Source organism: Spermophilus citellus, assembly GCF_964194105.1.
Source record: "Spermophilus citellus genome assembly, chromosome: 8".
Lineage (NCBI taxonomy): Eukaryota > Metazoa > Chordata > Mammalia > Rodentia > Sciuridae > Spermophilus > Spermophilus citellus.
The window spans coordinates 133,195,587-133,220,288 of NC_138189.1; the positions used below are offsets into that span (position 1 = coordinate 133,195,587).

General features: G+C 39.9%; 1 long non-coding RNA gene across 1 annotated transcript in view; it reads left to right on the forward strand.

The window, feature by feature from the left end:
• LOC308654160 overlaps nt 1–23,567 on the forward strand; it is a 128,437-nt gene extending 104,870 nt beyond the window's left edge. Inside the window, exons 2-3 of the long non-coding RNA XR_014023191.1 lie at nt 22,027–22,097; nt 23,476–23,567. This is a non-coding gene — a long non-coding RNA (uncharacterized lncRNA). The remainder of the gene's footprint in view (nt 1–22,026; nt 22,098–23,475) is intronic.
• Nucleotides 23,568–24,702: the final 1,135 nt, after the last annotated feature.

Below are 24,702 nucleotides of genomic sequence, written 5' to 3' on the forward strand. Positions count from 1 at the left end.
ATCATTTTTTTCACTTAGCCAGGAAAGGGGATTATAAAAGTTTGCATCCAGACCTTGTATTTTTCTGCTCTGATCCAGTCTTTGATTTTCATCATAATTATCATCGTTAGTCTGTTCCTTGTTCTGATGCTCTTATATTATTCTCACTCACTCACAGGCATTTCATTTACTTACGTATCATTTTCCCCATAAACTAGAACACATTGCTTGAACTTGGCAATAAGAATTCTTTCAGGTTTATTACATTCTGACTTGAATGTTACCGTGATTGCAATGGATAAGACTAGGCTATTGAGTAGACACCATGACTATATTGATCCAAGTTCAGCAATTAGACCAATCAGGCAGATAACTAAATTTGAACTTTAACATCATTCTAAGTGGTTATGGTGTGGATTCAAATGACAAAAATTTTAATTCCTAAATAAGCTCTGATTTCCTAAATAGAAAAATGGTCTTACTGTCCACATACACAAATAGATCCTAGGTAGAGGGCACTTCAGCAGAATTTAGTTGAACCCAAATAATATTATGAAGTTCTTGCCTTGCAACTGAGCTCAAGAAAGTGTGTGTTTAAAAGAAAACCAGATCTAAAGAATGCTTGCTCTCTGTTTTTTCACAGGGTAATTAATCTTGGCTTTATTCCTAGCATTTAATGACAGTGTGCCTCAAAAACTTATCTGAAGTTTTTTGGGTGGTCAGACTTCCTCAGGCTTATTCCTTTCCTTTCATCAGGCCCATCTGGCTTCAGGAGCCTTTGGTGTGTGTGTGTGCACCAGATCAGGAGTTTTCTGGTAACTTGAATTGCTCACTAGTGATTTCTACCATAACGCATCCTTCCCAGCTGTTCTGTAAACTAGAATAAAGGACACTGTCTCCGAGGAAAAGAAATGTTATCCCTCCCTGTCCATCTTCTCTTCTCTTTGCCTTCATCACTCTGCTTCAGGTGAAGTTAAAAAGGTACCTACATTAGGGTACTGGAGCAGGGGAGAATAAAAGCCCAAACAAATGAGAAGACACAATTCTTGTCTCCAATTTTCCATCCCCAGTATGTATCATTTATTCTTGCTGTCTAAATGGAAACACCGAGCCCTTAAACCAACATCTCCCCATCCTCCAATCTGTTAACCACCATTCTGTTCTCTGCTTCTATGAGTTCCATTGTTTTAGATTCCATACTTAATATGAGAACATGTGGTAATTGTCTTTCTGTGCCTGGCTTATTTCACTTAAAAACAGTCTCCAAATTTCATCTACACTGTTGCAAATAACTGGATCTCCTTAATTTTTTAAGGCTGACCAATATTTCATTATAGGTAAGATACACATTTTCTTTGTCCACACCTCCATTTCTGGACACTTAGATTGTTTCTGTGTCTTTGCTATTGTGAATAGTGCTGCAATAAACACCTGAGTGCAGAGGTCTCCTCAACATACTGACTTCATTTCCTTTAGATATGGACTTAGCGGTGGGATTGCTGGATCAAATGATAGTCCTATTTTTAGTGTTTTGAAGAGCCTCCATATTGTTTTCCATACTGGCTATATAAATTGATATTCCCACCAACAGTGTACAAGAGTTTCCTTTTCTTCACATCCTTGTCAACCCTTATTATCTTAGTCTTTTTGGTAATAACCGTCCTGAAACTTCTCATATCTTTTTAAGAACGTGGTACCTGCAAGCTTCATATTCTCAGGTTATTCCAGAGACTGGATCTCTGTTCTCTACCTTATATCACAGCATACAATGTTTGGAATAGGTGGCTTAAGCAGAAATTTTAATGTTTTAAGACACTTATCAAAAGGCAATATTGTTTGTTTGAGGGTGGTTTAAAAGAAATCAATTATATGCATTTCTCAGTTATTCTAGGGATAGTTAGCCAAATGCATTTTGTCAGCCAGTTGAACTGACAACATGGAGTTAGGATTATAGTTGTGTTAGGGCTTCTGAGATTCCCTAATATACAAGGTCTCTGCATTCTTCTTTAGTTAGTTTTAATCAATTCCTTCAAGTTCCTGCTTTATGTAGGCGATTGCTCTGATCTTAGGGATGGGAGAAAAGGAAAAAAGGCCTTGTTCAATCAGCAGGGACCAAGGGCTTTCTGGCTAGGGCAGGGGGTTCAGAGAGAATGGAGACCACCCAGGTAGGAGGTGCCATGCATGATTCTGTACTTACAAGTCTATGGTATTTGAAGGACCAATGGTCCCTGTGGTCACGACCAATAGCCTTCAGCAAAAACCAACAACCTCTACAGGTTCTCTGCTCCCTGGGTAGTGGCATTCCCATGATGATGGTTGATCTTTACCAGCCATGCTTGCTCCAGACCATGACTAACATCTGGAGGAGAGAGAGGTGGATCTGTGCTGGAGAAACCGTCAATGATATTCTGTGATATGAATAAATGTCCCCTGGACTCAGTGTCTTGATTTTGCGGTTGCATTTACAGCCTCATTAGGACACCAGTTGCTCTCTGAGAGCAGAGTGCACTTGTTAGAGGGAACTGTTCCCTCACAAATTATCAGAAAGTGAAAGGATGAAGATAAAATTGTAGGAAGAGGAAGGAGCATGCCTGGCATCTCTGCCAAGTTTTCCTAATAAGTCCTTTAGGAGGACCTATTTTGATGCTCATTAATTCTCTTGATGTAGGCAGAGTTTTGAATTAGTCCTCTGCGTACATTGTCTTATTGCATCTGCAGTTTTGGGGAAAAAAATTCACCTTTTAAATTGTTAATGTGGATTGTGAAAGTAAAAAAGAATGTTGATGGTAACTTTTGGCCAGAGGATAATTCAGTTCTTTCTCCTATTATCCTAATCCTGGATGAAGCATGCTGTCTACTCTTAGGAAATGTGCCCACCCAATGAACCTAAAATGGCACTCCCTGGGCAGGACAACTCTGGTCTTTGAAATGACCAGTAGCTAAAGCTGATTTGCAAAGGAAGGAAAAATCATATAGACATAAACACAGAGTTAACTATGTGTCAAATTTTATGTAATATTTTATTGTGTTTATTAATTTTCTTCTTTTTTTTCCCCCTGGATGCTGAGAATTGAATACCAGGGACTTGAGTGTGCTAGGTTTGTTAATTTTAAGAGAGCAAAACACCCATTTCTTATCATTTAGATTAATTTCTTATCATTTAGAACATCCACTATTTTATTTTCTCTTTAACTTTTCTTGGAAAACTTCTCAGATGAAGAAGTGAAGGAATGGGAAAACACTCTGCTGTAAACATGCTCCTCCAAAAGTGATCTGTTTGGCTAAGTGTTTCAGTTTTCCTTGGAATCCCTCCCCTGCCCATTCTTGGTTGTGGTCCTTGGACCAGTTCTTTAACTTGTTATGTTCTTAGCAGCAGTGCCCAAGGACAGTAGAGCATGACACAGAAATGACAGAAGCTCTGTGAAATCGGTGCCTGGTGAACAGGGGCTGCTTAATATGCATACGTTGGATGAATAAAGTGACATTGTATGGAGCATCTATACCTGGGATAAACATGGTGCCCCTGCAAAGGTCAAGTGAGAAGACAAGGACTGGGAGATGGTGAGGTGAAGCCAACAGGTGTTTGGGTGGGCCAGGGGACTTGAAACCAGGATAAGATATGAGACATTCCTATTAAAAATGGGTCAATCACAATAAAGGAAACAATCAAGAACATGAAGAGAGCCTATAGAAGGGGAGAAAATCTTTGCTACCTGCACCTCAGATAGAACGTTAATCTCCAGGATATATAATGAACTCAAAAAACTTAATACCCAAAAAAAAAAAAAACAACCAAATAACCCAACCAGTATATAGGCAAAGGAACTGAACAGACATGTCACAGAAGACTATAATCCATCACAAATATATGAAAAAATATTCAAAGTCACTAGCAATTAGAGAAATGCAAATTAAAACTGCACTGAGATTTTGTCTCACTCCAGTCAGAAAGGCAATTATCAAGAATACAAGTAACAATAAATACTGTCAAGGATGTGAAGAAAAAGGTGCACTTATACATTACATTGCTGGTGGGACTGCAAATTGCTGCAACCACTCTGCAAAGCAGTATGGAGTTTCCTTAAAAAGATTTGGAATGGAACCACCATTTGACCCAGCTATCCCACTCCTTGGTCTATACCCAAAGACTTAAAATCAGCATTCTATAGTGAGGCAGCCACATCAATGTTCATAGCAGCTCAATTCACAATAGCTAAGCTATTGAACCAACCTAGATGCCTTCAACAGATGAATGGTAAAGAAAATGTAGTACATATACACCATGGAACATTACTCAGCCATAAAAAAGAGTGAAATTATGGCATTTGCTAGTAAATGGGTGGAAATGGGACTATCATGCTAAGAGAAAAAACCCAATCCCCAAAAACCAAAGGCTGAATGTTCTTTCTGATTGAGGATGCTGACTCACAATAGTTGGGGGTAGGAGTGGGGTGGAGGTTCACCAGATTAGACAGAGGGTTATGTTGGGGAGGGATGCAGATGGGAATAGGAAGGAAAGTAGAATGAATTGGACAAAACTTTCCTATGTTCATATATGAATACATGTCCAGTGTAACTCCACATCATGTACAACAACTCCATGTATGTATGGTATATCACAATGTATTTTACTGTCATGTATAACTAAAAAGAACAAATAAAAAATTGGTCAAAGATAGAGAAATAATTTCTTTTCTTTTATACAGATGACCTAATGTGTAATATATCACAAAATTTCACAAATCCATTCCATTGGCCTAAGCAAACATACTCATCCTTTAACCAACAACAGGTTCATATGAGCAGCAGAGAGACCCATAGTTTTTTTTTTAAATATTACCTATGAGCTTTTTAAAACTGTAATATCTTTTAAGATAATGTGTGGGATATTATTTATAACAAAAAAGAATTTAATTGCATCTCTTATACATTTGCTTCATCTGTTTGCAACAGTCTTTGAGAGGGGAGTTTGAGTTTTGGGTGAGTTTTCCAGGCATGTTTTGATGTTATTATCCACAAAAATATGTTGAAAAGAGCCAAAGATTGCTTTCTCACCCTTTCCGCTTCTCATATATCTGAGACTTGTTGAATGTGATAAGGAAAAAAATACATTTTTCTTGAAGAAAAGAAGGGGAAAAATCATTAGAACTTGATTCCTTTTTACAATATGAAATGATGAGATCGTGCGCCAGACGTTGCAAGGTGTAAGTGGAAAAGTTACCACCAAAACCACATCTGAAACAAAAAAAGAAAAACCCAAGTATCTGGCATGAGGAAGTGGAGAGCAAAGAAGTCAAGAAGTTTTGACTTTGAGGCAAAGAAAGGAAAAATTCACAAATAGGTGTGGGTCCGGAAGACTAGGCGTCATAGGGCCACCAAGTCGAAAGCTGGTCTCTGCAGAGCAGGAACTTGGCAGGAGCTACCGTGGTGTCTGCACACTATCTTATCTCCCTGAGAAAAGCCTCTGGCTCTGAGCTTAATCCTCTTGGCAAGGAAAAAACAGGAGGCTTATGGGTTTACAGGCTTGCTGGGTGCTTTGCTGTACCTATTGGAAGATAAACACATCACTCCGAGGCATTTCTCCACACTACCTAAATAAGGATAACACTTCTCCAGATAGATGGTTATTTTCAAGCCAAAAAATGAGAGAGCAGGAACACATCCACTGTGGAAAGAGATAAGAGCCCTCCTGCTTAGACAGCAGAGGATCTGGAGACACCAGATCCCAGGCTAAAATGTCACCTTGAGAAGTCCAGGGGAAAATTCCTGATCTCTGTGGGATGAGGAGACTGTAACTGATTCCTTCAGCAAATGGAATTATCTGGGGAATGATCTGAAATAACAAAAGACACAATTGTCTTACATTTAATGTATTTTTCCAACTTTCTTGGGATATGACATTAAAATTGCATCTATATACTGTGTAAAATGTGATATTTTGATGTAGGTATATATTGTGAAATGAATATTGAATTTAATATTTTTAAAACCTACCATTTAGTTATGAAAGATTTGGCACAACGTTAAATGTTTTTTTAAAGAGAGGTATTGAGAGAGAGAGAGAGAGAGAGAGAGATGAGAGAGAGAGAGAGAGAGAGAGAGAGAGAGAGAGAGAGAGAGAGAAAGAGAGAACATTTCATGGAATTGCAGCCAGGTGGAGCAGGAGGCTGGCTCTGGGTACCAAAAAAAAGTGAAACTAAGTCTGAAATGTTTATCTTGCTTCCTTTGTGATCTTATGCAAGTTGCTTACCTTCTCTGATACACAGTTTTTTTCATCTGGGGATAATGACAAGTTACTTATTATTTTATGGTAAGTATTAAATGTATTTTATGGTAAGGAATAAATGAGCTACTGCTATGAATATGCTAAATATAGAAGAGACAAATGAAAAATGATACCTCCTAATGTCATGCTTTACGGGCTTGAAACATAATCTGAGTCTTAAATTCCCAGGAGATGTTCTGAAATGATTTGTTTATTCTTTTCTTAGACATAGGATCTTAGGGTGGAGACAAGGAGAAACTAGTGGGTTTTGTGTTCCTGGCTTGAGAGAATCATCTTTAACTAAAAATGGGACCTTAAAGTTCCAATTTAAAATAATAGAGTTCAAGAGTGTGTTCTCTGCCATCTTCAACTTATTAGCTTGCTTGCTTTCTTCGATCCATCTCTTCAATGAAAATGGGATTACTGACTCTAAGGGATAATTCATAAGAGGGCATAGAGGAATATTTATCACCAAGCTTCTCTGTGTCACACAACTCACATTTTAAACATTTTAAACTCCTCTGTGTTTCTCTGTAGCACTTGAGAACATAAGGTGTTTCAAAACATTCCATTACAAAGGCCAGGTTTTCAACTGCTGTAGAAATGGGGACGAGCCATATTCCAGTGGTAAATCAGTGACACCCAGTGGCTGCTGCTTTTACATTTATCTTTAAAAAAAATTTTTTTTTAAATTGAACTTTCTAAAATTCTGTCCCAGAACAAATTAAAGAAGACGATGAGAACATGAAAGTCACAGTGGGCTTCGGAGAGTTTCTCGGCAGTGGCCTGACTTTCCTAGGACGTGGGAACCCTCTCCCAGGAAGACTAAAAATGGAGAGAGAGCAGGAAGGTGAAGGTGGAGAAAGCAGTTTCGGGAATTTCCAGCCCCATCATTTACATGTGACTCAAGAACTCGAGCTTTCCTGCCCCAGCTGGATTTCCCAAGAATTGTGCTCATCCGTGAAGCGACATGTCAACTGCCCAGACTCCAGCTCAACGCTAATGTGTGTGGTGAACCCCTGGGGACACTCACTGGACATCAGACTTCCTAGGTGTGAGAAAGTCTAACTGGAGGGTGGAAGCTCTGTGAGTTCTTGTGAGCACCCCACGTCTCCACGTGTGACACTGAGGAGGGGCTTAGCATGAACCTGCTAGGCTGAAATCCCAGATCATTCCCTGTGCTGTTGGAGCCACTTACACCCTCTGAAAGGCCTGTGTTTTATCGGTATGATGAGGATAGTAATACCTCCCTCATGGGCTAATGAAATGATAAACCAAAGTATAAAGCATAAAGTTATCTTTTTATTTTTTATCAGCTTTGGTTCTCTCCACTTGGGAGCATGTCAACTTTTGAGAAAGACCTTCCTCTGAAACAGGATGAGTCCCTTGCACTAGTTAGGTGCTCCATGATCTGACTCCACTCTCAGGTGACAGCTTGAATGAAATGTACTCAGTTTTAATAATTACAGGGTAGGATGACTTTCTGGATGGGACTCATGTTGCTAAAACTTCAGGTTTCTGGATGAAAGACTCTAGAGAAATATCACATTGCAAAATTGTTACCTGGTAACTTCCATTGTAAGGACTGGTCTTTTTCCCCCACACAAAACATTAAAGAAGTTATAGTAACACAGAGAGGTGCTAAAGAAGACAATTAGGTAACATAGTTTATAAGGGAGAGTACATTAAAACAAGACTCAAGGGCAGGATTGTTGTTTGCTTTAATAGCCAGCTAAATATTTTCAGCAAGTGAATTATTAAACCATGTAACTAGAAATTTGGTAGTAAATCAAATTTATAAAAGATGACCTTTTTAGTATTTTTTTTTTTCACATTGGTTAAACACCTGGAATGGTTAACATGCTGAGTTTTGTGACTAGATAGACTAGATGGATTTGAAACTCAGCTTTTGCACTAACTTATTTACCTAGATTCACCTACGGAATGGTTGGTGTTTTAGTCAGTTAGTGTATTAGTCATGGCTCTCCCAAGAAACAGAACCAGTAGAATATATAACTACCAGAGAGAGAATTTATTAGACTGGCTCATACAACCACCTGGGTTGAAAAGTCCTACACAGGCGGTCCACAGGCTGCAGAGCCAGAGAAACCAGTAGCTGCTCCGACCAAGAAGCCAGAAGCCTCAGAACAAGAGAGAGAAGCCAATGGTACAGCCCCAGTGTGAAGGCCCAAAAGGCCCCCTGGACAGCAGCTGTGCTAAGTCCACATTCAAGGGCTGAGAACCTGGAGTTTGCTGTCCACTGGCAACAGCAGCAGAAAAACACTCCTGCTTGGGAAGGGAGAGAGCTGCTCGAAGAGTGAGCTTCTCTCTCTGCTCTTCTGTTCATTCATGTCCCCTGCCCTAATGACAATGCCCCCACATTCAAGATGGATCATCCCCATTCAGTGCACTGACTCTCATGCCAATCTTCTAACACCCTCACAAACACACCCAGAAGCATGCTTTGCCAACTCTGTAGGCATCCCTCCAACCTTTCAAGCTGACAACCAAGATTAGCCATTACAGTTGGGAAGAGTTAAAGCAGAGCAAGTCTGGGAGCACCTGGCCCCTGGCACACAGGAAGTGCTCATTATGGATTATCGGATGCCAACCCTTGTTATGTAGCAAACAGGTTTTTTTTTTTTTTGTTTTTTGTTTTGTTTTCATTTGTAAGTATTATGGTTGGGATACAAAGTGTCTCCTAAAGACTCATGTGTTGAATGCTTGGTCCCCAATGCTGCCGTGTTTAGAGGTTGGATCATGATGGCTTTGACTTTATGAAGCTTAATGGGAGGCGGTGGAAATTGTAAGTAGCTGGGGCTGGGATGGAGTAAATAGGTCTCTGGGGATGGGTTGTTGGCCCTTGGAGACTATATCTTATCCAGGACCTTTTATTTTATTTCTTTAAAAAATTTTTAAAATTTATTCTAATAAGTTATACATGACAGCAGAATGCATTTCTACTCATTGTACACAAATGGAGCACAACCTCTCAATTTCTCTGGCTGTGTAGGATGTAGAGTCACACCGTTCGTGCAGTCATACAAATACGCAGGGTAATAATGTCTGTCTCATTCAACCATCCTTCCCATCCCCCACCTTTACTCCCTTCTGCCCGATCCAAAGTTCCTCCATTCTTCCCTAGCCTTCCCCCCAATATGGATCAGCATCTGCATATCAGAGAAAACATTTGTTCCTGGCCCTTTTCACTGCCTGCCTGTCTCTCTGCATCCTGGCTGCCATGAGCTGAGCAGCTGTCTCTGCCATACCTTTCTACCATGATGACCTTACCTCAGGCCCAGAGCAAAGGAGTCAGGAGATGATGAACTGAAATCTCAAGAACCGTGAGCCAAAATAAATCTTTCCTCCTCTAAGCTGTTGTTCTCAAGCAATTTTCACAGGAAAAAATAAAAAAGAAACCAACCCAAGTAAAAATTGTATATATTTATTACACAACATGATATTTCAATATATGTAGATATTTTGAGACACCTAAATCAAACATTACTTTGTGCCAGAAACACTTAAAATCTGCTCTCAGCAATGACCGACCATGCAATATATTGTTACTAACTATCGTTATCACAATGTACAACAGATCTTTTGAACTTATTCTTCCCGTGTAACTAAAATCTTATGTCCTTTGACCAACCTCTGTCATCCTTTTACCCACGAATAAATAATTTTTATTCCCCCTTTACTAACTAAAAGTGAAATATTAAAGTGAACATCAGCTAATTTCAACATTATTTTAATGTTAGTAAAGTCCTACACTTGTAATAGAAGGGAGAGATAGAGGAAATTGACTTATGATGAAACAATATACATTTCATTAAAATGCTTGGGTACATCTACCCCTGAAGGCACAATCCTTGTGCCTTGTCTTGTGCCTGTGCTGTTGGACACGTATGCCCCCATCATTTCCTTGAGTGTGACAGTAGCCACCAAGGCTGATTCAACCATGTGACTCAGATGCAACAAATAGTAAGTACTGCTCTTGGTGACCCTTTTGAAACACTGAAAAACTCTTGGCAAATTTTCAGGCAAGGCAAAGAGTGGTCGTCCCTCGTTATGTGGTAGCTAGCTTTATTACTGGGAATTTTGTATTGGTTTATATAAACCAAATACATGGTTTATTTTTAATCCATACAAAAATAATTTGTTAGTTTCTAAGTTCAGAGAATTCTAAACAGATTTTTCACCTACACAGTCCTTGGATGGAATAACATTTCGTTGTGGGATTGCCTCCTTCATTACTGCATGTTGATCATCTTTGATCTCCATTACTAAATGCCAGTAACCGCCCCCCCATCTTTGTGCCAACCAAAAATAACCCCACAATTTTCCAGAATGCCTCCTAAGGGGTGGTGCTTAGGAACTGATGGCTCAGGGAGGCATTGGAACTCAAAGCTTATTTTCTGAACTTCTTCGGCAAGGTTTCAAAAGCGAGGGTGTGGGGAGCAAGTCCCAGGAACTTCTCATAAAGGGCTTCCTTCAAATTTCAAGAGAGATAATTGCCAGGACGTAGAGTTCACCTAAGGGAATCCTGGCCATACAAGAAGAGGGAATCCTTGTCCAACGCTTTCCCCACCAGGAGAATGTTAGAAGGGTGGAAAGATGAGAGAGGCTGGGTGAGACCCATGTGTCCTGGTTTAGCTTCTTTCACATCCCATGCCAAGGGAAGATGGGCATTCAAGGACAACAGTTCAAGGTCAACAGCCATTTGCCCACTTGGCAACTCTGCAAGGACCTTGTCATATCCCAGTGTTTAAATTCAGCCTGGCTAGATTCTTGACACCAAGGAGGACATGTCTTTTCTCCTCTGCCACCATATGATCACATAAGCCACACTCCTGCTAATAAAACCTGTGATGATCTAGGGTGACACTGAAGAGAAAAACTTGACCTACACAGATAGAACGTTTATGGAAAAGGGTATTTCTTATTGTTGTGCCAGATTGTTTTTTTTCTCTCATTGTCCAGCAGGTAGAGACTTATGAGAAAGACAGAGGAGATGGAAGCCTATATATCTATATCTATATCTATATCTATATCTATATCTATATCTATATCTATCTATCTATCCTTTACTCACGATTATAGAGTGAATAAGTATGTATTTTTATCTATGCTATTAACCAGAAGTTCACCCCCTGGATTTGTTACATATAGATGATACTATTTTGATAAGAGATGGCTTTGGCATAATGCATCACAAGAGGCTTGATATTGTAAATGTCACACATTTAGGTTCAGCATTTGCCTTATTAATCAACAAAAGAATCTCAGACATTTCCATTAGAAAATTAAAAGATCATGGGTTTTTGTAGGAAAACATGATGCCAATTTTTCAATATAACTTTCAGGCAAGTTGACTCTTGTAAAATAATTTTTCCTCCTTTCGGTAAGACCAAGTGAATGTTTATTTGCTATTATTCATATGGAACAACTTTTAAAATAAAAGTGTTTCCTGAGCCAATTTCAAAACTTCAGCTCATTTAAAATGGCTTTCACAGAAAGTGTTTCTGTGATGTGTCCATCTCCAATGTTAATGGATCAGAGAGTGCTAAAAATTAAGGTAGGAAATTTACAGGTGAAAAGATAGTTATTGATTCACTGTATCTCCTCTTCCCGCAAGCACACGCCTGGGTTGCACATGGTTCTCATGCAAGTTCCACATTCCTGGTTGGGTCACAGCCCTGAGCAGTGAACTGTGAGCAAAGGTAATGCTCATTCTAAAGATGGCTGGGCCTGAGACTTGCTGCCCCACCCAGTCCCTCCTCAGCCTTTACACAGCATCAATCAGGCAGAACTTTCCCAGCAGAGGAGTCTGCATGTCACAGTGGACCTGGCCCAACTCCCACAGCTATAAATAGATTCTCAGTGGGTCTCAGAAGGGTCTGGAGACACCAGAAATACAGCAGTTCTGGGTAGGGTGGAAGGCTGAGGCCAGAAAGTGGGAAAGGACTCGGAATCTAAGTTGAATTGAGGCCAGAACCTAGACTTTTGTTATTAATAGTGTTTCCTTTCTCAGAAGGACTGAGCTGGGCTGTTCTTTGGCTGGTTTTATACCTCCCTTTGGCTAGATCATTTCATTTCTGCTTGCTCATGCCCTCTCCACCTCTTCCTAGCAAGCTCAGGGACTGACTTCCAATCGCTTTCCCTTGTGGGTTCTTTTAGGTCATGGAGTTACTTTTTCTCCTGACAAGTTTTTAACTATGTTATTATACATGGCTCTTTAAAAAGCCACTAAAGTTTTAGATTTGATATATGAGTGTATCAGTATGGTAAAAATAATAAACTTGAAACAGGATAATGACCCGAAAAGTGCTCATTATAAAACAAAATTTCAAAAAGAATTCCCCCAAAACTTTATTAATCGACTACAAGGTCTGAATTATGTAACATTGTTCTATTCAGCTTTTCCACTACTCTGACCAAAAGACTTGACAAGAACGATATTTGTTTAGGAGTTCTTTTTTTGTTCTAATTAGTTATACATGACAGTAGGATGCATTTTGACACATCATACATAAATGGAGTATAACTTCTCATTCTTCTAATTGTACACGATGTAGGATCACACAGGTCATGTAGTCAGTCATGTATGCACATAGGGTCTTAATTGACAAGAACAATTGTAGAGGAGGAAAAGTTTAATTGAGGCTCATGATTTCAGGAGTCTCAATCTATAGATGGCTGGACTCCATTGTTCTAGGCCTGAGATAAGGCAGAACATCATGGTAGAAGGGTGTGGAGGAGGAAATCAGCTCAGAACATGACAAACTCAGAACAGGGACAAAATATGTACCACCAAGGCACACCCCCAGTGACCTACCTCCTCCAGCCACACCCTACTTGCCTCCAGCTCTCATAAGCCAAACATCTCACCTCTAAACTTTCTTGCACTGTTTCACATCTGAGCTTTTGGGGGACATCTCATATCTAAACCATAAGAATTGTTATAGGTGTAGATTAATGTTTATATTACCACTAAAATGTGTAGATCAGACTACTATAACAAGATAAAACCTGGTAGGAAATATAACAAAATATTTATAGAAATTTTTGATGGGCTTTCATTATAATTTTATTTACTTTCAAATTTTTATATATTTGGTATATAAAGTTTTATAACAAGAAAAACAATTTTGAAGTCGCCAACTATTTCTTTTGTTTCCTTTTTCATATCAGCCAGTATCTAAAGTTTTCTGAAATGACAATAGATGTGTGCTGATGGTGATGGGAGGATAATGTTGGGAAAGGGAAGAAGGAAAGAACACTTTGTTCATAGGAATGAGTTTATGCTATTGCTTTAGACATAAAATGTTTTATGGGAATTGCCTAAGATTTTTCACTCACAAAGATTGGTGATAAGTTGTAACAAACTTTGGTGGAATTTTTGCAACCCAGAATGCATTTTTGCCTTTCTAAGAACAGACAGTTTTCTTTCCAGAAATTACCTCTGGTGCAACTGTTACCAGAAGTCCTATCCTATACTTAGGCTGGGAACAATCACACAACTCATTTAACTATTGACATCACCACTTCCCCATGAACTTGAATTTTTTAATAGAGGGATATAATTTGCTTGGAACTCCATCAGATCCTAGCAGCACCTTGTCATACCCATCTCCTTGTTCTGCAAATGCCTTGTTGAAAGCCCTTTCTCAAGACCAAATCATTCCCCTTTGCTGAAGTTAATCAGTATTGTTTTCTTTTGCTACCAGTAAAAGGACTTGTGAGTTATTTTACAGCCGGACTGGGGCAGCTCTTGGCTTATCTCCTGGATGTTTTGCTTTGACTTTGGCCAATTCAAAATCAGTGGGCCCACTTACCAACTAACTCATGATTTATGATGTACTGTTTACAGACTCAATTCCCCTGTTGAAACTCAGGGCCAAATTGTTTGTTGATAGCTTTCACCTGGCCACAACCAGTTAGCCTGGCTTGGTTAAGATGACCAGAGGGCAAAAAAGACCCCACAGGGAACCTCTACCTAGCGGTTTGGCAAGCTGAGGTTCATATAAACTATCTTGGTTATTTAATCTGGAGAGCAAGCACCTCCTTATGCAAAGAGTAAGTCGCCCAGTTGCATCCAGAGGTCGCAGACTCTCTCGGGGCTCTGCCAGCCATTTCTCTCTGTGCACCAGAGCTTTGGCCTTTATTGGAACCTTAGGTGAACGAGCTCTGCAAAGTCTCCCAAGTCCTTTCAATTGACCTAACCCAAATAATCCCTATGGGACCTTAACTAACAAGTTGGATTGACAGGAAACTTTCAACCACAGGGGAAACCTGGTACAGGAGGAGCGAAGGCCCCCCATTTAAGACAGGGAGAGGGGCTTGGGTGGCTAGGTGGTCTTTAACAACATCTCCAGAGAGGGAAACCATGCTAGGATTTTTTCACGAATGTGTGAAAACCTAAGGGGGCATTAGACAACTTTTATAAGACACCCTAGATCAGAATGAAATCAGGAGAAATTTTGACCACCTTCTCATGACACAAAGCCTCTGATACTGGAATGTCGCCAGGCAGCTTCGTAGTATGGCCAGTGAGCCCTGAAGCTGGTCTTCTTGGGCACTTCTTCTTTCTCTCTCTTACCTCCTCCATGTGATTCCCTTTTCTGGATTGCTTTGTCTCTTTTTTCCTCTGGTTGCTTGGTGAATTTTAAACTAAGATCCAGTGTGCTTTGAGGGAGTCAGTGGATTACATGTTCCAGAAATGCTGTTTCTCTCTTGAATGAGGCTGTGGACTAGTTCCAGGTCACAGAGAATCACAGCATTCACAAACCCTGAGGCTTGTTGTTCTCTTTTGGGAGGAGTTACTGAGATCGTTGTACTATCATAGCTATGTTTACATATTTTATTTTTTCTCCCCTGATGGCTATGAACATCTTGATTACAGTGGCTTATCATTTATCTTTCCATTCCCTAAGAGCACCAAGCAAATAGGTCCTCCAAAAGCATTTCCAGAACAATGTGCCTATATGTATATATTTGAGGGCAAATTACCAAAAGCTCAAAGAAGCTTAGGCTTTTCTTCCTGCCTTGATGTCATAATTTTGAAAATGACATTTTAAAAAGCCCAGTGAGTTTATACAAGAAAAGAATTTCAACATGTAGCTTGTGTCCTCTTTTAGAAAATGGGGATATAAGACTACCCACTTCCCTGGGTTGTTTGAGGATTACATGACTCAATTTTTCTTTTTTTCTGGAAGGGAGTACTGGGGATTGAACTCAGGGACACTCGGCCACTGAGCTACATCCTCAGGCCTATTTTGCTTTTTATTTAGAGACAGAGTCTCACTGAGTTGCTTAGCACCTCGCTGTTGCTGAGTCTGGCTTTGAACTCACAATCCTCCTGCCTCAGCCTCTGGAGCCACAGGGATTACAGGCATGCACTACCACACCCTGAGATGAGTCACTTTTTCTAGAGTATTTGGCATGTAGTAAGATGGCTTTTACTCTTGGTCATATAATTGCTCAATAGACTCAATGTGTACAGTCTTACCAGCAATGAGTTTATAAAAATCCAGAAAATTCCCATAAGCCTTGTATTCTGTACTACTCTTTTTCTGGGTTATCCTTATGCATTCTGTTTCCATGTGGTCTTCCTGTGTGTGTACACTGGAACAATCTACTACTATCCTTTCCCCTTAGCTTCTGGCTAAACCTAAATTCTTGGAGAGAGTTAGGAGAGGTTTTCCATCAGTCCATTCTCTCACACTGGCCATACATGTTGTCATTTTCAAGGTGTCGGATACCAAATACAGACTGCCTAAATCAACCAAGAAAATATTGCCTAAGAATCCTCCCATTCAGATAAAGACTGAAATAAACCCCCATGAGTGAAAAGAATGAGGAACAGGTAACTATCAGTAGCGACTCAGATTGCCCTCTAGGAAGCTCCTTAGGGATCTCAACTACACTAGTCCCATCTACCCTTCCCTGGGGAACCCTATGTTCATGCAGAAGAGGCGGTATTTTACTGCTCTATGAAAGGCAATGTCATGTACTTCACCCAGATGGCCAGTCTTGTAAATTAGAGATCAAAAAATAACATTAAATTTAAGAAATATCATGACTTATTGCAATCACTTACTCTAAACCAAATATTTAAAATCAAAATAACTAAAATTGCCTAATAATATGCCTTTGATTTATTCTTTTCCTTCCATTTTGATCATATGTGTGCTACCTTCTATGGACAAGTGTATGTATATGTGCAGATATGAAAGTCTCCCTCATCCAAATGATTTGGGAGCCAACTCCTACACACAGATGAATGCTTCAAATATGGGAGGAGAAAATCTAGAAAGCCTTCTAGAGGGAATACCTGGAGAAGCTGTGTGACCCCCCTGCAAGATATCAGAGATGAGGTGAGACCTCAAATTTTCCTTACAAAGGGCTCAGATTTCAGGTAGCCTGAGGGACAGGAGGAAACCAACAGGCTTCCCACAGATTTAAAGGATGGATGGTGTCACTGTGGGTCTGAGAGACTCCCAATACTAAAGTCACCTTTGAACCTACACAACACACAAACATGAGAATTTACAGTGTTACTTCTGAAGAGTCAAAGGAAACACTCTTGCTGTCCACTGACCACTTCTTGTAACTTTAGGATTAGAAGCTGGCACTGAAGTTTCAGAGTGTCTGGGAATAGTAACCATAGTCTGGAGAAATTCCTTCAATAATAGAAATCTTTACTGAAATTTGTTTATGTTCTTTCCTGAGGGTTCTTTTCCTGCACTTTGAAAGTTCATGCAACTTTCTGACTCATAAATGTTTCCAATCAACCACTAGATGGCAACATTGTCCTTTTATGTTAAAGCTTTGACTACACTAAATAGGATGGATTTATTTTAAAAAGAAAGCAAAAGTTAGGCATTGAAATACATCACTCTGTGGGGCTGGTCGCCTGGCGTGCGTGCCACCCGGGTTCGATCCTCAGCACCACATACCAACAAAGATGTTGTGTCCGCCGAGAACTAAAAAATAAATATTAAAAATTCTCTCTCTCTCCCCTCTCTCACTCTCTCTTAAAAAAAAAAAAAAAAGAAATACATCACTCTGTAAAATGGGAACAAGGTAGATCATACTCAATTATTAATCTGTAATCAACTTACCTAAAAGGTGTTTTGAGCAACTTTCTATTTCTGTACATCCTTGGACAACAGACATCTAAAATTGGTGCTAAGAGATTAGCTCTTCCGGTGTTTGTGGCTGCAGGGAACTGTTCTGATGCTGGAGGATATTTTTTTCACTCAACTCATTTAATATCTCTTTCGATTTTACAACATCCTGGAACAGGGATTTTCGAACCTGGAGGCGTAATATTAAATAAATAAATAAATAAGTAAAAGATTTCAAGGAACATTCCTCAGAGATTCTGATTTGGCAGATCAGGAGTGGGCATGAGTATCTGAATGTTTTTTCTTTCATGTACTTCTGAATATCAACAAGTCTGGGAGTGGTCCTAGTGTCTTTAATTCCTCCAGCAACAGAATCTTCAAAATCATATGAACTTTAACTCACTTTAACAACTGTTTCATATACCTCTTTTTTTCTTTCTTTCTTTCTTTCTTTCTTTCTTTTTCTTTCTTTCTTTCTTTCTTTCTTTTTTTTGAAAAAAAGTCTTAACTAAAAGTAGTCAAACATCTCAACTACAATAAAGTTGAATTTGCCACAAAAATAGCAGAGCTGCCCTGATTGAAATATTCATCCACCCTATGTGTCTAAAACCAAGGTTATATCAGACCTGCCTCTGGGTTGAAATTATGTGATGAGAAAGAGGGTTTGCTAATGACATTGCCAATCCTGTGTTTCTTATAACAGAAGGTTCTCAAACTGGGGGTGGTAGATTTCTGCAGGAAGAACTTCAGAGATTCCAGAATGATGTTGCTTTATTGTTATGCTATTAAATGTTAGGATGCATAGCTTAAAAAAATCATGATCAATTCTGAAAACTCTGAGGATCCTCCAGCTACATGAAGTAGTATTTTTGTTTGTCATTTCTCATTTTCTCTCTTTCCTTCTCCTCTTCACTTTTTTCCTTGTCTCCCTTTCTGTCTCTTTGTCTTCTTTTGTCCCCATCTCTTTCTTCTTCCCTATCTCTCTGTCTCTCTATCTCTTTCATTTGTTATTTACTCTGTGTCATTACTTACTGTTTGGTTTATGGTAATATGATGAGACCAATCAATCTCTTTTCAAATATTATTTGTCTTGACCCATTTGAATCCATCAACCTCGAAAAAATTTTTTCTTTATCTTTAATTTTTAATTTATTATCCTTATTTTTTTGTAGTTAAAATAGGAAAATACTCTGAGGATTAGTATTAGAATAGCCAATTTTAAATTAGCATTAAAAATCATTTAGAGGTTTATATAAAGAATCTCATAATGACAATAAAAGAGAACAGTGCTTTCCTCAATGGATTAACAATTAGACTACAGATACTGTTCAAAACCTTATGGGATGATTTTATTCCAATAGGAACCAAGCACCAGAGTACCGTAACATGACTCTCCTTTCAAAGGTACATGAAGCTGTACCTAGGTGAATATGGATTGCAAGGGCGTAGATTCTCGAAAACTTCCGGCATTGTTAAATTCGTGTGCCTTCTGCTTCTCTGGTTCTTTATGAAATTGTTGAATTTAAAGACAAGAGGCTTCCTAGAAGTTTTCTAATTCATAAAACCGCTTGCAGTTTTTGAAAGACAATTGCAAACACACACACACACACACACACACACACACACACACAGAATAAGGAAAGGGTGTGGATATTGAAATGTGCATTGGCTTAGAAATCAGATCTGCAGTGCAGAGGTTCTCCTCCCCCAAAGGCTGCTTACTTTTCATGTTATGATTGGAGTCTGCACGCCACACTCCCTGCATGCCGGTGACCATCCTTGGCAGCAGGAAGAGTGGACAGAACAGTCAGTTTAGAAGTTTTAATTTAGAGGTGGACATGTGGAGCCTGCACTCCCACTGAACGGGGCCAGTAGAGGGACCTGAAGCTCCGCTCAAATTGTCTGGGTTCAGGACAGAAGTCTGTGTGTCCAAATAAACACTTATTTTCTTGGAACCGTATTCCTCGTTTCTCTCCTTTAAAAAATGTAAGAGAATTATCTGCAGGAAAACATTCAGATTTAGATCAAAACAGAAAAATGAAGCACTGCTCTCCATCGAGAGAGCTAAACCCCCCTCCTCCCTCCAGAAAGTGTCAGTGATTTTGATTAGCAGGAATCACTGACACGACAAATCAACCCCGTTTTAATTTTTAAAAGACACTTGAGGTGTGTTTCACAGCACCTCGTGCCTGTGCAAACTAAAAAATTAAAACAAAATAAATTTTAAAAAATATATATTTTTAAATGATGGAGGCTTGGTGGAGTGTGGGGGGGGGCAGGTCTCTGAATTGAGAAAATGTTAGATTTTAAACCCCAGAAAACCCTGTCCTGGTTTCCAAATGTTTACCTTTCTGCAAAGCTGGCCCACAGAGTACCTTCTCTCTTCAAAAGAAAATCCTGGCACCTAGAAGATTGGGCTGACAGTGACTATTAAAATGACTTGTTTAATGAGCAGCATGATTGAACCACGGTGGGAACACTGGGGAGGTTTCTCGCAAGGACTTGGTTTGGTGTTTATATTTTGTTATGTTGTGTGCTTCCACTGTCCCTTATTTTGACAAGCTATCGAAAAGTTTGGAATGAGGATAGGCAATTTCTTTTTTCTTTCTTTCTTTCTTTCTTTTTTTTTTTTTTTTAAACCTGGTTGCTAAAAAAGAAATGGTGCTTCTTCTTACCTGCCTCTAATGGAACCCTGGCTGTGCCACTTAAGTGGGAGTACTTGGCAGGGATGCAGCGCCAAAGATTCTCCAAGCCTGTGTATTCCTGATGAGCAGGGACCTTGATGGATGTGCTTATTCTTTTAAAGCGCTAGGCTACCCTCCACTAAGTAAAGGCTATTTGCTAAATGGTAGGCAAATTGTCGATTCGTGGGCCTGGAAGGAACCATCTTCCAGAAATCATTAACTGCACAACACTCATTCTGCGATCCTCTTCCAGGTTGGATATTTAAGGCATCTGCCTCCTCCGTCTTCTGAGATGATTATCCACTCTCCTCTTTCCTTCTTGATAGACTGCACAAATTCTGCCTCTTGCCATATGGAAGATCGTTCTTTTTAAAAGTTTAAATTTCCCTTCATAAATAGAAGCCAATTACTTATTTTTTTTCCCTGAAAAGAAAAATGGAAAACATCCCTTTTCTTTGCCAGGACAAATGTACCAAATTTCTTTTGTTTTATGTGTTTGTCCTTTGGCTTCAAAAGTTTGGGCTTATTTCTCAGCAAATTCAATATTATCTTCTCAATCATTTTGAACTTTTCACCATTTCCCTTATTGATGAAGTGATTAACTGAAAATAAGATATGAAATCATAAGTAGATGTTGAATTTAAAGAAACATATGAGATAATATAAAAAAATCATACCTAAGCCAGGTGCGGTGGCGCACACCTGTAATCCCAGGGGCTCTAGAGGCTGAGGCAGGAGGATCATGAGTTCAAAGACAGCCTTAACAATGGTGAGGCACTAAGCAATTCAGTGAGACCTTGTCTCTAAATAAAATACAAAATAGGGCTGGGGATGTGGCTCAGTGGTTGAGTACCTCCTTGTTCAATCCCTGGTACTCTCCCCCAAAATCATACATAAATTTCATGGCTGACTACTCAAAAGAATAAAAGTACACATCTTACAAGTAGACAGCTTTCTTTCTCACCTGATAGAATAGGTCTCATTGACTTGCTGAATCCCCTGAAAGCAAACAGTGACTTGCAAATATCCTAAAAATTCTGGTCTTTATTCTGCCAAGTACTCCCACATAAGTGCTCAGCCAGGGGTTCCATTAGAGGCAGATAAGAAGAAGCACCATTTCCTGGCTGAAAAGCCACCAGGTTTAAAAAAAAAAATTACCCATCCTCATTCCAAATTCTTCTATCCTAGAATTTCCAGACTTTTATGTATAATAATTTTTCCTTGTGTCTTTAAAGGAAAAAAGGAGTCAGTGTTGTTCAGGGACATTTTTTGTGGAGATGTTATAATATCGCCACTGCAGAGATGATTTGCTCTCTTTTAGACAGATTTCTGGACTCCCAGGGTCTAAGATTTCCATTCGCATTGCAGTTGATGAGGTGGAACAAAATAACCACAGTCGGATTTTAAGCAGAAAGCTTCCAGGATCATGCAATGCAAACTCTTTCACCATGGCAATAATTGGTGAAAGAGCAGTTGTTTTAGGGGGAAAAAAATCTGCAAGCTGACTCAGAAGAGAAGATGCAAATGGCACAGGGTTCCAAAAAGAAGGATTATACTAACATGGAAGATGTGTGGGCAAGCACATGCAGCATGTGTGTGTGTGTTGGGGAGGGGGTTGACTAATTCCTTCCCAATTTTGATGACCAGATCTTTGAACCCAGAGTGGGGGGTTAAACTTCTAAACAAAACAAAAGGGAACAGTACCTATCACAGGAGAGCAGGCATTCCCCACTCTCAGAGAACTTTAGAGCAGAAAGGATTCTAGAAAAACTGAGCCCACAAACCTCCAGGTTGCAGAGAATTGGGGCCCGGCGTAGTGCGTCATTTCAGAGATGAGTCTGTGAGACCTGCCTGGGAAAGGCAGTTCTCCTGTGGCACATCTGCTGTTGCCTTTCTGGGGTCCAGCGGGGTCTCTAATCCTTGCCTTTTCTGCCTGTCAGCTCTCCTCTTTCGCCCTCTTCTCCAGGGAAAAGTCATCCTGAAGTACCAGCACATGTTTGAAGCATGCATTTCAAGTACCAGCTGGATTTGATTTAGGTAAATTAAATAACCCTGTGGTTTAAAACAGATCACCAGAGAACTGTGCATTTTGCCCGGTATAGAAAGAGTGATGAGTGTACTTTCATGTCGAGCCGTTGGCTTGGACTGAGGGACTCTAGAAGATGCTCTATAAAATTTGCTTTCTTACTTACTGTAAAGATCACTGGGCTGCCAGCCACAAAGCTGGGCTCCCCATGCATGTTTGAACACAACCTATGGAAAGATACTTTTTGCATTTCAGAATCCAGGAAAAGCCATGTTTCTAAGCCAACAATTAGAGTGGCTTTTTTTTTTTTTAGATGATGCTAATTTTGGAACTTCCTTTATTGCTTAGGCTGTTAGAAAATACCATTTGCCATTAGGAAGACAGTTCAGGGTACTGGTTAGTGCTCAAGCTTGAGAGTCTAAAAGAATCAGTTGAGTCTCCCAGTGCCTGCACTTACCTTCCCAAAGCCTTGGTTTTCTCATCTGTAAAATGAACATAATCACCTACCTTATGTTTTACTATGAAGAAAGATAATGGCTTCCCATGCAGGATATATATATATATTTTTTTTTCCCAAAGATAATGAAGGTAAAACATTGGTTCTCTTTTATAACCCATGATGAATGCTTAATAAATGTTGGCTATTATTGCTTACACATGGGAGAAATAATAAGCAATAGGCCAGCAAGTGATATGTCAGGCACTAGGCTTCACACTGGGAATAAATGAAAGAACAACCGAAACCCAGCTCCAACTCTCAAAGGGTGTATTCTCATACAGCAAGCAGGCTGCCAAGTACATAATAAAATGTGACAGATTCCATGATGAGAAAGGACAGGTGGAGCATGACCCAGAGTTGAAGGAAGTTCAAGTTCAGGTTCCTGCAGTAGAGAAGAAGCTTGCTGGCAAGGGGGTGCAGGGAGGGAGGTTTGGTGTGACCAGACAGCAAGCGGGACAAGGACAGAGCAGCCAGAGTGGGTGAAAGCAGTGGGGTGCCCGGGCACCAAGGCCTGTCTGCTACAGTGAGGACTCTCCACTTTTCCTCTAAACCCAGCGGAAAGTTATCACTGTACTATGAGCCACGATAAGACGGTACCTGCTTTGCTGTGTAGGAGTATCACTCAGGCACGGAGAACGAGATTAGAGGAGGGCGAGAGTAGAAGAAGGAGATGATTTGGGCAGTGCCAGAGCCATGCTGGAGAGACGGGACTAGGGTCATGGCATCTGCAAAGCCATATTTATACCTCCCACCTTCCAGGAACCATACAGCAGTGAATGGTTTGCATTTGAGTCTTTTTGAATATTTCCTTCAGCTTTTATTTTCTCACTGATTTTCTCTTTGCTACAATATTGAGGATTTATTACATCCTCTGTATTATTTGTTTTTAGGCATGTCTCCTCAAATCTTTGGTGCAATAAAAATGAGGAAGAAGGAACGCAAAGAAAGATGAAAGAAAGAAAGGAATGTGGATACACAGAAAGACAAACTATATTCTTTTCTTTAAATAAATTTATTTCAGAATAGCTGTATAGCATCTGTCCTGGTTTTGACCTGATTTGGGGGGAAAGCTGCATATTGGACTCTGCATCTGTTTTCATCATTAAATGCATTATAACCTTGCTGAGGACGTGACCCAGATGGCTTTAGCATTTTAGGACAGACTCCAGCTTTCCTCCTCTGTTTAACATCTGACCATAATGCAGACACCTGCGTATTTAAACAGGTGCAGTCAGAACAAGTTTTTGAGCTCATCACTTCTTTGCCAGCAAGGTGTGTGAAAGAAGATTTGTGCAGCCAGTTGATACTAAATTGCATAATAGGTTACCCCGAGCCCTTTGAATTCAAACAAAGGAAGTTCTCAACCTGATTGGAATTAACCTATACCGACTCGACTTTCTGCTTCATCTTTGATGAAGCCAGCAAAGCTGACACCGATGGGCAGGCGGGAAGCCTGATGGGTGTTAATGGGGGGTTTTCAAGTTTGTCTTGCTTTCCTTAAACTATTAAGAAAGAACAAAAAACATTATTTAGAATAGAATCAGTTTCCAGGAAGGGAAGAAAGAAAACTGAGAATTTATTATTAAAGAAAGAAATGGAGCCAAGGTGGGGTAAAAAAAAAAAAAAGGGCCTTCTCACATCTCCTGGCCAGGTGCTCTGTGCATATAAATGTTTCAAGTTCAGCTTTAAGATCAAGGGAAAGTCTGTAGGGAGCCTTGTTTCCTAGAGGTCTGCTTGCTAGAGCTGCTCCTGAATACAGCCTGCCCATTTTTATTTGGTTATTAAGGATTAAAGGGGGCGACGATTCTGGAATGGTAGTTCTTGGTTTCCATTAACTTTGTACAAGGCAGCAAAAAGCAGGCTTCCAAGGGGCAGTTTGCATATGTATTGGGGGCTATCAGCCCGCGTCTTCCCCTGTCATCTGGCGTGTATGTTAAACATGAAATTGCCCTTCCTCTCATGAGCTCAGCCTGGAAGAAAGCTGCCTCATTGCAACGATTGAGAATCTCTGCGCCTCTCAGAAATCCTCCTGCTTTTCGCAGGAGTGTGGAGGGAAGATGAAAAGAATTTCACATTAGCTAGTTGGTTGCTCCAGATACTGCGGGTTAGCAATTGCC